Source organism: Cavia porcellus, unplaced genomic scaffold, assembly GCF_034190915.1.
Source record: "Cavia porcellus strain 051 isolate PalLab524CR breed Dunkin Hartley unplaced genomic scaffold, mCavPor4.1 scaffold_40, whole genome shotgun sequence".
Classification (NCBI taxonomy): domain Eukaryota; kingdom Metazoa; phylum Chordata; class Mammalia; order Rodentia; family Caviidae; genus Cavia; species Cavia porcellus.
The window spans coordinates 8,757,353-8,762,724 of record NW_026947523.1 but is presented as its reverse complement, the minus strand read 5'-3'; positions in this window follow the sequence as shown (position 1 = coordinate 8,762,724).

Here is a 5,372-nt window from a genome sequence, read left to right as displayed (position 1 = left end):
GTCATACATGGTGGTGTTACGCACTGTAACGTCAATAGTACCGTGCATCCTGCCTGGCCCACACAGTCACAGAGGGCACCAGGTCCTCTGCCCGTAGGCAATAGCAGCAGTGTCATGCCAGCCCCCTGCTTCCTGAGCAAGTGGGTGGTACTGTGACCACCCGGGGCTCAGGTCCCCTGGGTAGAGGCCTTGCCCTCTTCATAGCTGGCCTGCTTTATTTGGCTGGGTGCGAGGGAAGGGTGTGCTATAAATAGTAGGCCTTGGCACTGCCCTTCCTGATGCTTACCCTGCCGAGACCTCTGCATCACAGCGGAGCACCATGTCGGCTGGGAACAGAGCCAGGCACTGTCTGGTGTGATCAGAGGGTCCCTGACAACTGCCTTTGAGGATCCGTCCCCTCCTCAGTTCCCCAACCATGCTTTTAACTGTCCTGGTGCCTACCACAGCCCCTAAACACTCCTGGAGCTATGGTGACACCCAGCCATCCCACAAGGGGACACACCATTCTGTGATTGGTCAAAGGTGCAGACAGGTTCAGGCATGGTCCTGGTCACAGGTGGCCACCACTCAACCCTCAGCTTTTCCCAGTGCTGCTCTGCCCTAGCTGTCAGGGCACCTGGCCTGTTGGCTTCATGTCCCCAGTCCTTGGCCTCGGTATCACTTAACACTGTGTATCTGTCCTGGGAGCAGATGGAAGGTCACCATTTTAGTTTCTGAGTTCCTTTTGGTGGAGGAGAGACAGGGACCATGAGTCAAGACATGGGAAGTGACCCAAGACAGGCAGACTGCCATGGCCAGTCACTCCCCCCAAAGCCCTGGTGACACACTGGGCAGACAGCTGACATTGGCCACCTTTGCTCTCCATCCTTCGGCCTCCGCCTAAGTGGCTGATGTCCTCTGTTCCCTGGGACTGGGTCAGACAACCAGAGAAGCCCACCTAGCCCCTGTCATCTGGTCCCCTGAAGATACCCCATGCCCTCCCAGAACCCAGTCCCAGCTTGGGTGAGCGCCTGGCTCCGGTCAGACTGGATGGTGCCAGGCCTCAGAGTCGCAGTGTGTGCTGGGAACGCCAGTGGCAGTCGGGACTCCACGGCGCCCTTGGACCATCACAGGCTTCATTTACTTGGTCTCTAGGACCAGTCGGCTCTGACTCCCTGGCATGCTTGTCTAACAGGCTGTGGAGCAGGCCCTCGTTGATGGGACACAGCTTGCCATGGCGGCAGTGGTGGCGGATCCTTCTGTAGGGCCCTGGTAACCTGACGTCAAAGCACTGACTATGCTCTTGAGTGCTGGTTTTTTATTGCTCAGGTCTCAGCACAGATGTCACTCCTGGGGGCCTGCTGACCTGCAGGGTCTTTGTCCCTTATTCCACAGTGTCCAGCCCCAGAGTCAGTGCTGGGCTTGCAAGGGTCCCTCACATGGTAAATGAATGCAGCAAGGAACTCTCGTGTGGACTTGGGCATCTACAAAAGGATGCGACCCACTTCTTAACGACTGAGCAGTCCTGTCATCAGAGGTGTGAGAGGTCACATCTCCCCTGTCCTGCCATTGGAGCTTGGGATGGGGACAAGTTTCAGGAGCTGGGGTCGAGATCCACTACTGTCCATGCAAGCACACACACAGGAGTCATTCGACAGAGGTGCAGCCCGACCTCCAGCATGCAGCAGTGCCACTTGTGGCTTTATCTAGAACCCAGGCGACGCAGTGGGTGTGGTTCTTGCCTCTTCTCAGCCGAAGTCCAGATGGAGACCTCTGGCCAGGCTCCCAAACACTTCCTCCATCAAGCACATCTCTCATGCCTCGTCCGTCTGTACCCCCTATTTTGAAACCAAGAACACAGATCACTGCTAATCTAGTGGGCTCATCCCACACAAAGGTGATGCCAGCTCAGAGGAGATAGGCACTTGACATTTCCACGAGCCCGGGTAGCCTGGTGGAAGACAGCCTGCCTGGCAGTCAGCACAGAACCATATTGCCATCGGTTCAAGGGCTGCAGCCCTGCCTGCAGAGACTCCCCAGGGATCCCAGGCCGCAGATCATTGGTACAGTCCAGCCCCTTTACACTGTTGCCCCTTCACAGAAGGGCCTCAGGGCATACTGTGATGAAACCCCTAAACTGTCACTTTAGCGGTCACCGTCTGGTCCAGATGGTGGTGAGCTTAAGAGCCTTCTGTGGCTCTACCTCCTCCCAGCACGTGCTGTGTGCAAAACATTCACCAGCTCCCTGGCTTGGCCCACTGTACCCACTCGCAGTACAGTGCCAGACCAGAGCAGCATTTTGAGAAATGTCAAGTGAATAGCGTGGACAAACGCAAGAATTATCCAGAGCAGAATCTACCCTACTCCAGCAACACAGTTTTGGGGTTAAGAAATGAAATGCTGGGGCTGGAGAGCACTTAACTCATTAGCTTAAGTGCTTACCTGGTAAGTGTGAGATCATGAATTCGATCCCCGGGGCCGATAAATAAATAAATGAAATGCTTCATCTGGTACTGGGTACTGGACTGAGCTGTAGCCCCAGACCTTTTTTTATTTTTTGGAGACGGTTCAGACTGGCCTCCAACTTTGAATACTCCTGCCTCAGCCTCCTGAGTGGCTGGGTTACAGGTGTGCACAACTGCACCAAGTTTCCTGTGTTCATTTTATTTTAAAAAGAAAAATTTCAAAACAGTAACTGGGGGTAACAATGGCATATATATTGTGTGTTCTCTTCAGACCAGTTTCCTGTGTTTTATTTTAGTACAAAAATAGCATTAACTTTTTCAAAAATATCTATTATCATTACTTGTTATCAAGTAAACTAATGTGCCACATTAATCTTAAAGGTCTGTAGATTCCACAGGCATGGGAACCCCAGAGGGCACAGGCTGAGGGAGTGAACCTAATCAGACTCATTGTTGATGCCAAATGTCCCCTGGGAGCCTGCAGGGCCTGACTGAGATCAAGCAGCCAGCTGGGGAAGTGACCTGGGGACAGGCCACCTCCTGTCAAGAAGGGCTGCCTCCTAACACAGGGACTAGGGAAGGGGCTGTCAGTGGCAGGTCACCTGAGCATGAGCAGCTGACATCAGCTGGGGGATCACAGTGCCAGCCTCACAGCCTTGTCCTTTAGCAACAGAGAGAGGGCAGCTGTTAAAAACACTGGATCCAACCTCCAGGGACAGGCAGGAGTCCACTCCAGCGAGCTCGAGTGTGGCTCTGCCTCCTGCTGCTCTGCCACACAGTCTTTCCTGACTTGTTGCCACCACAAGGTCTAACTCTGGGTGACCTTAGATGAGGTCCATACAAACTCCAAAAGGTTTACAGCTCTGCCTTATGTTAAAAACAAAGCCACCTGTAATGCAGCACTCAGGAAGCCGAGGCAAAAAGACCATCTCGAGCTGGGGGGCAGCCTGGGCTACATACCGAGATCCGGCCGCAAAAATAGTTTCCTCCTGACTCTCCAGCACCTTCCAGGCCCAAGAGGTGGGTTCAACTCAGTCCCAAAGTGCCAGTGGAACCTGTTAGGGCATCCCTGCTCTCCCCAGCACAAGAAGGAAGCTGTCACAAGTCCCTCTGCTGGCTCAAGCTGTCCTGGGGCTTTGTCACCTAACCTGACTCACCACTGGAATCGGGCCACTAGGGACCAGGCCATTCCCGACACAGCAGGACTCCTGTCCCAGAAGAGCTGTAGACTGGTGCCCCAGCCAAGACAAGGGAAGGGACTCCCAGAAATTGCCTGGAGGAAAAACAGGAGTTAGCCAAGTAAAGGCAGGAGGCGGAGTTGGTTTGGGTGAAGTGGCAGGTCCCAAAAACAAGGTGCAGGAGATGAAAACAACAAAGTTATGCGATGGGGGGCGCAGACTCTGGGACTGAAGCCTCGATCATAGTTTTCTCTGGTTATCTCTTAGAGTCTTTTCTTTACAGAAACCAGAAGTGGGAAATGAGAAAGGAAAAAGTACAGATAAATGAGAACTTAATTGTTTAACCCTCCCAGGGACCCTTGCTGGCTATACCTGGCCTTCAAGTTTACCATTCTTGTGGGCACAACGTAGCACAGCAGCTCGTGCTCTCCCAGCAGCCTTCCACTGGAACTAAGGTCCTGCCTTCATTTCCTTAAACACAGTGCATCTGTGAGACTTCCTCCAGCACAAACAAGTGCGCTTAGTAAAACACAGAGCCCCTAGGTTAACCTCAGGTTTACCTAGTTTACTCTGTGACTCACATTTGGTTGAAAGGATACACACAAGCCTGAAGACTATGTTAGCTAAACAGAAAGGGGCAGAGAGCAGTATGAGCTCACGGCCTCAATTGCTACCTAAAGCCCTACTCACTTTAAGTTTTTTGCATATTAGTAAAGACTCATCTATTATGGCAGCAGAGAAGTTTTGGGCCACTATTATAAAAAGGCCACAGGAGCCAATAGGGCACCCTGGGTTTTGGAAAGACATCCGTACAGGACAATGGGGAAAAGGTAGTGTCAAATGGGGTTTCGGGGTTGCTTGTGTCATTCAGGATCTGGAGAAAAGGTGTGGCTACCTACCAGAAGAATTAAATCTCAAACGAGTCACAAGAGGGTCACGTTCGATCTGGATCCTCCAGTGAAATGAGAAATGAGAGGGATGCTGCTCCAGATACAAACCAGGAACACTCGAAGAGCACAACGTCCAACCTGGGGACACTGAAGAGACTGACCCAAGATGCTGAGTAAGCGTTAGATTCCACTGGACAGGCGGTCTCAGCCCGTAATGTGGCTCCAGCCCCTGCGGGAGGTGCAAACCTTTCAGAAAATTTAGCACTGGGTCATCGGGCTTATGTTCTAAAGCCTCCACTAAATAAAATTATAGATCAGGCTGATCCATACACCAATATATGTTAATGAATCTAGATGGCTTCCCGAACCCTGTGACATACAGGGACCATTAATGCTAGGAGAGGAAAAAAACAAATAAAAACCCATGGAGACAAAGGGACAATCTATTTGTAAGGGCCAAGGAGATCATTGTTTAAAGGTCAGACCCCAAGACTGGTTATCAACAGTCAAAAATAGTTCTGCCAGCAGACAGCCAGAGAGGTCCCTGGGATGGTTAAACAGTTAAGTTTTTATCTCCCTGTACTTTACCCTTCTTGCTTTCTGTGAAGAAAAGACTAATAAACAACCAGCGAAAGAAGTTCCTCCTCCTGGAGACTGGGCCCCCCACAGTCTCTCTCTTGCTTTCTTTTCATCACTGCACCTCATTTTCAGGACCTGTCACTTCATAGAAACCAACAAGGTGGCAAAGGCCCAGACCCAGGTGAGAGGTGTGACCCTGTGGGGTGAGGGAATGGGACTGGTGAGACCTGGGAGAAGCAGTGCAGTTTTATGGGGAATGAGGGGCTGGGCAGGTGGGGCAG